General features: G+C 45.9%; 1 protein-coding gene across 1 annotated transcript in view; it reads right to left on the bottom strand.

The window, feature by feature from the left end:
• Positions 1 to 8,326, bottom strand: part of ABHD2 (abhydrolase domain containing 2) — a 60,870-nt gene extending 52,544 nt beyond the window's left edge. Inside the window, exon 1 of the mRNA XM_019533736.1 lies at positions 8,241 to 8,326. The gene's annotated coding sequence lies outside the window, so the exon portion shown is untranslated. The remainder of the gene's footprint in view (positions 1 to 8,240) is intronic.
• Between the last annotated feature and the right edge of the window lie 918 nt (positions 8,327 to 9,244).

Raw genomic sequence — 9,244 nt, forward strand, 5'->3', positions numbered from 1 at the left:
CCATTTCAGTGAAGCACGTGAAAGTCCTTTAGACTGTGTCTCATAATCTGGTCAATATTTAAGAAAGTTCCTCCCTCCTGGTTTCACCCAACCTCAAGAATTTCATTTTTGGAAGGCAGCTCAAAATAGGACCAGGACAAAGTCTTTCCTATAGCCATCTCACACAACAAAAAAGTGGTGGTGGCTATCCCTTAAATCAAAATTGTACCTTCACTGCACAAGCAGTGGAGTTTAGCTGATGCTGTCAGCCCAGCTGTTATTTTAAGAATTTAAAAAGCTGGAGAATTCCTCACCCACCGTAAGAACTGAAAACCCCACTTTGCTCCACACAAAAGCCTTAAGACTGCTTCTGGATGCCAACGACTCCAGAACCTTTTCAGCTAGAGTGATTCAGGAAAGACTAAGCAGTAGATTTTACTTCTCAATCTACATCCTTCCATGAGAAGATCAGGTCTGAAACTAGTCTGCCAGATTAACAGGCATGAAAACTATAACAGGATTTCAATTGTTGGAAATTTAATCTAGACAAATTAAGACTGGCAATAAGTACACTAAACCAGCCCTTTACCTTAAAGTAGTGAGAGCAACCTCTACAGCAGCATACCAGATAATTTTAAACCTTGGAAAAATCTACTTCAAATTAACAGTATTGCCAACTCTCATGATTTTTGGCATTGGTCTTAAAGTCTACATTTTGGGAATGTGAAAAGCTTAGCTCTTTAGATGTAGATAAAATAAAAACTCTATCTATAGCTATAGATAGAGGTTTTATTATATCTATAATCAAAAGAGCTGTTTTCTTAGCTCTTCCGATATAGAGCTAAGTTTTCATCTATATAGATATAGAGCTATAGATGATTCAGACATCCATCTGAATCGTCTTGCAGTGAAAGAGAAGCAACACAGAAGTGAACATATTTCTATGGGAGAGGACTGCTGGTCAACATGAGTTTTAAGATACCAGTACAAATTACTGAATTAAAGTTTCCGGTAATACACACTCCCCCAGAAATGGACAAGGAATTATCTAGCAAGAAAGGAATTAAAGAACCTCAGGTTTGCTTACTGTCAGGTTCAGTCTCTCTTGCCGACAGATGCATGGAGTTCTCACAACAGACAGGCAATCAGTTTTTACCAGAAAGAAATACAAGTTACTGTAAGCCCCAATTTAAAAGCAGTTAAGTAGGAAGCTATCCAAAGGTTTGAATAAATACAAGAGTAACAAACCTGTACATCTAAGTTGCAAGCTCAGTAATATGGGAATGGAAAAGTATCAAAAACTGCCTCGGCCAATGTTATGCAAATACCTGAAAAGGTTTGCATCTCCTTGATCCTCACTAAACATACATGAGACAGTGTTCTTCTTTTTCCTTAGGGATTAAAATCAATTTACAGTTCAGAAAAAGTGTACTTGCTGGAAATGAAGAAATGCCCTAGAGAACCCCTGATCATTTAGATGGAAGATTTGAGAAATATATTCCAAGACAGAATTGTAGCAGAGACTAAGTCTAAGAACCCCCGCAAATACTGGAACCGTTGGGAAGTAGGCCTTTGGGGTTCTGGGCCTAGGTCTATACTGGAAAGAGATCAAAAAAAGACTGCCCCTATTAGTCCTCCTTGAAGTCTTTATCAAACCCATGAAAGACATTAAGAGCAGATACGAGCTTCAGACCGCATCTCTTATGAAGCGTTTCACTTCAAAACAAGGTGGGCACAGAGATTCATGAAGACAGTCTGGCCACAAAAACACTCGAAGGAACAGACTCCTCACTAGATGGCACAGTTCCATGCTGAAAGACCATGCATAACGTTTCAAAGCCAGCGCTCAGATGATAGACTTGGCTGGCTGGTCAGTCTGCAGAACTGTAGGCCCTGCTCAGATCATATTCCAACATAAATTTCTTGGCTAGTACCTTTGCTCCAATTTGAACTTTTCATTAACTAGCACACACATTAAGTTGAGAGGTACTCAAAGGTTATGGGGATAAAGGTTATGGGGATAAAGGTCCATTGCACAATCAGAAAGAGGAACAGCCAGCTAGTTTTATGGACTCAAGACTGCTCCATATTCAACACACCCCACCCTTGAGTGCTGATCACTTAGAGGAACTGCCTGTACCTTCTGGGATTCTAAACAATTCATTCTGGAGGTTTCTTTTGCCTAATTCTGTACAGATGAAACCCTGTCAGGCCCTATTAAGAAGGATCTTTTCCCCCCCACACCTAGGGCACATCTAGATGAATGGGAATGTACACTTTGCAGTGCCTCAAAGGCTTTTGTGGCACTGCAAAACAGTATGTGGCATGCATGAAAAGGTTCTCTGTGCTGCATATTTGCAGCAGAGCCAAAATTAGACACCAGGAAGTCCTGATATCTTTTAAAAAAAAAAAAAGAAAAATCAAGGCAATACATGTGGCTGCAGCATGCACCACCTGAAACCAGAGCCTGGCTAGCCAGAGCTACACCCCAGCTACTGACCAGACTTACACACTTGGATCACCAGAACTGCAGCTCCAAGACAGCCCCCAGGTAAAGCTCCCAACCTCCCCTACCCCACCCATGGCAATTTGCCATGTGCCAGACCACGTGTGAAATGGCATTCCCCGGGACAAGTAGTACAACTATGTGCCACTGCCATTTGTCCCCTGGGAAATGCATGTTTCTACTCATCTGGATATGGCCCTAGAGAGTCTAGTTGGCACCCACATGGGCCTCGGTGATTTTTCCTCCCTTTTCCCAAACGGAAGTATACTTTGGCTCTCCAGAAGCCAAGTGGCTAAAAAGGATCATTCTCGATCTTATACAAGAGAAGGAGCTCCCACCTTGGGTTCCAGATTAAATCCAGTCTCTCAAATATTTATTGTTCCTCCTATTACCTTTCCACAAAAATGGCCTAAAAGATTCCTGCTTGCCACAAAGAAATACGACAGTGTCAGTACATTTAACTACAGGCTATGCATGTCAGATATAAATTACAAAGATTAACTGGAGACAAAACCATGAGGACTTTGATATGGCTCAGATAAGAAGTCAGTCAGTTGGATGCATCTTATCTCACAAAGCAAAGGAACTCTTACGTATCCAAGCATATGTCAATTTTCCCTATGTTTGCTCTCATAGTTCAAAACAAAAGGTTTTCATGAAAGATCAAGAGATAGGCACAGCTGGCTAGTACCAACACTAAGATTGCATTCAGAAGTCCTATACTCCATGATGTTATCAAGGCATGGTGTGGAACCGTGAAAATGCATATAGCTCCATTAGCATACATCAACATAGCTTGGTCTCTGGAGAGATTGTGTTCTTCCAGCCAAATTCAAGTTAGGCCTAGAAATAAGATCAATGGGATGCACTGGGACAAACGTGGTGTTGTAGCAGAGACACTGGCAAAGCCTTTTAAACCCTGTTAAAACAGACTGCGTCTCTTGCTCTGATGGGAGGTGACTGAAGGTTGTTTGGTCCACCACGATAAGGATAAACGTAGTGGACCCCGATGCTGTGTATGGAGGTCCCTTGCTCATGTGCAGGAACCCTGAAAAACCCCTTTCCCAAAGGTTTTCCACATTTTGTAGAGTAAGCTACAAGGTGGAAAGGCTACAAGTTGAGAGCTGTCTAAAAACCACAAAAGCAACAGTGTCTCACAGATATCACAGACAAGGCGAGCGCCAGTTGGGTATCCAAAGCGGATATTGCCTAAGCCCTCTTCAGTGGAGTACCAGCAGATTTTGTTTAGCTGGCATGCAGCGATCTACTGAAGTGAGCTCTACACTCAAGTCAGGGGAAGAGGCAGAAAAAGAACACACTAGTCCTAAGGCACCTGCCAACTGACTACAGGAGCAATCCCTTCAGTGCAGCAGTACCATGACAGCTGTGGAAAGAAGGCTCTCAGCATCACGGCAAACCCAGTAAAAGGCATTATGAAAACGCTGTTCTGATCTCTTGGGTCTACTATGTAGTTTTCAACAGAATCGACACCTGCTACTTTCCCTAGAAGGGGACTGCAGTCATATGCTCCAGCCCTCATATATTTATCCTTTTTCAGGCTCTCTACAAGCATTTTCCCTCCCCACATTGCTCTTGGAGCTCATGGCCCGATGTCTGACTTGTACCCAGATTCCAATCCACTTGGACATCACAGCTGCTCTTTGCTCAGTTGCAGGTTTTGCTGCCAAGTGACTACTAACACTTCAACCCAGCTACAGCAGAGCACATCTTGCCACAGCTTATGCTGCATGGTAAATTAGACAGTCCAGAAACTGAGCCCACATCAAAGCTGTGCAGAATACAAGGCAAATCGTACAGCCCCAAGTACACTGAAGACATCAACTGTCCCCTCTGATAGCAGCTGTCCAAGCCCTGGGGAAGCTGCATCTGCTTATTCAAGCAGACTTCCAGCACTTGCAGGAAATGTAAGGAGCAGGAACCATGTTCACAGAAATCTGTTCTGAAACCATGTGAGAGAAGAGTTTTGCAGTCATTCAGCAGAAGGTAGCAGCTACTGAAAAATAAATAAATAAATAAATAAAAATCAAGGGCAGGAATCGAGAGAAGGGCTCTTGAATTCAGGAATGTAAATCAACTAAATAAAAACAAAGCAACAGCACTTCAAGACTGAGGAGGGTAGTAAGCTAAAAAAGCTACCTTAAAAACGCCTTATCTAGAGCTACTGAACTGGGATCAGTACCCAGATTCTGCACATACAATTCTCTGCTTGTGGTTAGGACAGACCAGGAAAGCGAGATAAATAAGTCTTGTTCAGGGAAGGGCTTTACCAGCTGACCTGGAAGTCATCTCTCTCTCTGTATCCCACTTTCCCCATATTTTTGTAAAGGTCTGTAGGGCAGTTAGGTCCCAACTCCCACTAAGTCAGCTATAGTGGGGCACTTAGATACTTTTACAATGACATTTTTTTCAGTTCCAAAAATAATCAGCTGACTTGAAAGGGATTTACAGCTTGGATCTGTTTGACTAGTCATGCATAGCTCACATACCATGACTGCTGAGTTTTCAGTTGTAGCCGTGCTGGTCTAAGGACATAGGCAGGCAAGGTTCATTTGGTAGATGTGATATTTTATTAGACCAACTGACTAGTTGGAAAAAAAAATTCTCTGCAAGTTCTTGGGCACAATCACCCTTCTTCAGGCTTTGGAAGTCTCTGCTGTGAGCACTTCAGATTTTAATGCACAATGGGGTTCTGATCAGGACAGCTGCATCCTATTAGAAGTTTAATAATTCATACCCCATCATCATATTATAAAGGTTAATAATGCTAGACTATGCTTTTTAGATCACAAAGCTCTTTCTGCAAAGTACAGGAAGCTACAAAACAAGAGGTGAGCTCATTAACTAACATACCCAAGACCCAGTCAAGGCATTTCACCATTTCCTACAGAAAGGGTACCCACAGCATACTGCCAGAGAACTCCAGTCTGTGCGCAAAGCAGAAATTTGCACTCATCCAGTACAGTTTATCACTATGGATTTTTAGTAATATTTCACAATGTAAATATGTTAACAATATGAATTTCTTACTGTCCATTGCATTTAGATTTAACAGAAACAATGGCTTCAGGGGACAGCAGCAGGATGAGCTCCCAAGTTAACCTTTTCGAAACTTAGAAAAAAATTAAAAGTGTTTTCATGTTTGTTCTCATTTTCAGTGCAAATAAGCTTCTTTGCAAGTCAGTGGCCTGGAGCGTGAGCAAATGAGTTGCTGCTGTAATGGGGAAAATGAAGCTCCTAGAAGCCAGCTGTTAAGCAAGAGTTAAAAGCTTACTAGCTATTTTGACCAGATATCCCGACCATGTCAAAACCAACTTAAGCCGTCATAAAAATAATGACAAAAGTTGGTCAGTTGTTTTTCCATTTTCATCACCTTAACTGACAAGAGCAGTAGCTCTTTAAATGCAAGATGCTTAGACTCAAGGTCTGTGAATAATGAAGGGACAAATGAAGAACGCTAGTGCCCAAACTGTTTCTGCCACATGATTCTGCATATGATGGAACATAGTCTCATGATGAACTAAAGAAATTACTTGGCTGTACTAGACTCCAGTTCAGGGCACCTGTTCTCACTGGCATATGGGCATAATGACAGACCAAAGATAGGCTTCGCTACTTGGGAATTTAAAACACAAGTTTCCTACCACTGATGTTCCCACTAGCAGAGCTGAACTTATGGGAAAGAGTGCTATCAGATAGAAGGTGCCAGCGTTTCAAGTACTGTGTTATGGAGCTCATGGTACAGGTAGCATTAGAGAACAAAAGCTACAAATGCTGGTGGCTGCCTGGCCAATGGCATTCTTTCCACTGTCACTTTCAGAGCTGCCACAACTGTTCTGTTTTTCTAAAGCAAAAAAAAAAAAAAAAAGAGAGTGTCTCCTATAAGCTATTTCCCTTTTCTGATCCTTACACGTTGACAGTAAATTGCATAGTCTGGTACGGAAGTCTATTTAAACGCAAGATAAGTTTTTGAAGAATGGGAAATGTTTATCTGTATGATCAGTCATAGAAGGTTTGCAGCTATTTTAATATCCAACATAAATTTTACATGTATAGCAGCTGATTTGAGATGTCAAAATATTAAGTAACTATCAAAATAAACTTAAAATGGACTGAAGAGAACAAATTCATCTGGAAGATTATTCAAAACTGTAGTCTAACTAAAAATCGCTGGTGAAGATCCACCACAAAATCTGCCACCTGAACCAGTTTTAGTTTAAAATCTAGTTTGCAACGTAAAACGTTTGAAAAGTCCTGCCAGCTACCTTCAAGCTGGCTTCAAGTTCTTGAGCTGTTGTTGCTTGATCTGTGTTTGCCAAGCAAATCCAAAATGTCACTGCATCATTCTCTCTCCCTCACCTGTTTATCTTCCCCAAGAAGCTGTGATCCTTTGAGTGTGTTAAAACTGTGTGGGATAAAGAACTCTTTTTCTAAGGATGTGCCTTGACATGTTACACAAGCATTTATACTTAAGAGCTCAAAGGGCGATGAGCCAGCAGCAAAGATCTCACCTGAAGATAAAACGAGGTTAGGAAGGTCAGCCAAACCTAAACTGCTTTCTTGAAGAAAGCGGTTTTGTAGTGTGGGAAGGATGTATGAGGCAGCCCTTCCAAAAACAAAGCACTGACCCCCGAGAGAAGCAGTAGGAGCTTGTCTATCACTGGCAAAAGCAAGAGCACCAGTAAAAAGTCAAGGTTCACGCCATCCTCTGAGATCTGCTCACTTGAGACATGCTGAGGAACCATCAATGAAGCAGAGCTGCAAATAAGCCCTACAGGAAAGAGGTGTGGCAAGAGGATATGGAATAAACACAGATTAGATCTCACTAGAGATTGCAGCTTTTCCCCTGCATCCTTGCTGGTAAAGCCTCCAAAACTACAGACATAACAACATCACGAGTAAAATGGCTGCATTTCCACTTGAACAGAGCAGATGGGAGCCTTCACCTTCCAGTGCGGAAATAAAACTAGTGAGCAATACAATGAAAGCTTTGCAAAGGAAAAAACAAAACACAAAACGGAGAACAGGACCAAGAGAAGAGAAAAGCAGATGGATGGTGCAGCTGCTAGGAGGAAAGCTACTGCAAGTACACAACGGAACGGCCGGCACGAGTTGAAATGGCCACGCTACTTCTTACAGCCCGTCACAAGCAGGGAAGTGAAGAGTTTCCCCCAGCCCAGGCAGTCCTACCTGTATTGTGCGCATGAGAAAGCTGAACACCCTCTACCAGGGGGCTGATGACTTTAATAAGCCACCAGCTTATCTTCGTTGCACAGCCGTCGGGAGGCCCTGGTGCTACCAGCACAGCAAGTGCAGAAACCATCTAAACCGGTGGGGGCGGGGCGGGGGGAAGGAAGAAGAAACCCTATCCGGTCCAAGCCCACAGTAACTTCAGCCCACAACGACCAGCCCATGGCGGCTCAGTCGTCCCTCCAGGGAAATGGGCGCTCCTGACAGTCACCAAGAGCCACCGGGGGGGAGGGGGTCCTGGCCCCCTTTTCAAGCAGGGGGTGACTGCGGAGCGGAGGAGCAGGCCGGAGGCGCGGAGCAGCAGTCCACGGCCCGGCGGGACGCCACGAGCACCGGGGGCAGGGGGCAGGCCCGCGCTCCACGTCACGTTTATGGCGCCATCCGCCCCACGCGCGCCATAAAAGTACCGGCGGCCACACGCAAGCCGCCATCCAGCCCCGGCAAGGAACCTCGCCTCGCCACCGCCGCCCCCGAAACCGCTCCTCACCTGCGGCCTCACGCCGCTCTACCAACAGCTCCCATCAGTGTACACCCGGCTCCGCTACCCACTCCGTCACCTCCCCGCCCTTAGCAACCGCCCGCGAGCGCCAAATGGGCGCCGCTCCACGCCACTCGTCCCGCCTGCGGCCTGCGATTGGCCGAGAGGCGGGCCCAAGGGGGAGGCAGGAGCCCTAGAGCGGCCTGGCGATTGGCGGGCTATGACGCAGTGGGGCGGGCCCCGCGGGTTCCATTGGCGGCCACCCGCTGCCTGTCACGGGGGAGGGCGCCCGGCCTTGGCCTTTGTGACTGGAGAGGGCGTGGCTGGGCGGGGCCGCGCCGTCCCTCCCCCACCCGTGCCCCCGGCTTGGGCTCCACGTGGGCGGGGCCTGGCAGGGTCGCCCTGGGCACCTGGAGAGGTGTGTGCAGGACCCGGCACCGGCCCTGGGAGGAGGGTGGTGCTGAGCCCTGCCCCAGGGACCCTGGGCAGCAGCGGTGTTGATTGTGGCCCGTATGGGCTCTGAGGTGACCCTGCTGCTCCCTAATCCACGAAGTGCTTGGAGGAGATGCTGGGCTGCAGACGCCGTCAGGTCTGTCCAGCTTCCGCCTCCCAGGCCCAGCCCGGAGGATGCCCCTCTGGCTGCTAGAGACAGAGCAGAGTGATGTAGTGACAGAAAGCAGTGCAGGCAGGAACTGGGCGCAGTGTCCCCTCTGCAGCTCCTGGCTTCTGCCTCCTCCCAGTCCCCCATCTCAGCTCAGCTGCAAACACCCCTCCACTCCCCAGCTTGCTCGTGCTCCTGGGTACTTTAACGGCATTAAAATCCTACTTTGTGTCCACACAGGCATTTCCACCTCCGCTCCTTCCGGCACTGATTATGCTTCAAAGAGACTGGTCACGATTATTATTTCCGAGAGAGGTGCAGATAGTGGAAGGTCACAAGGAGACACTAATAGCAACAGTATTGGCTCTCTCAATGATGCCCTGCAATCACCAGACTGTCCCCCCACCCTATT

This window comes from Crocodylus porosus, unplaced genomic scaffold (genome assembly GCF_001723895.1).
Source record: "Crocodylus porosus isolate Cpor-Errol unplaced genomic scaffold, CroPor_comp1, whole genome shotgun sequence".
Classification (NCBI taxonomy): domain Eukaryota; kingdom Metazoa; phylum Chordata; order Crocodylia; family Crocodylidae; genus Crocodylus; species Crocodylus porosus.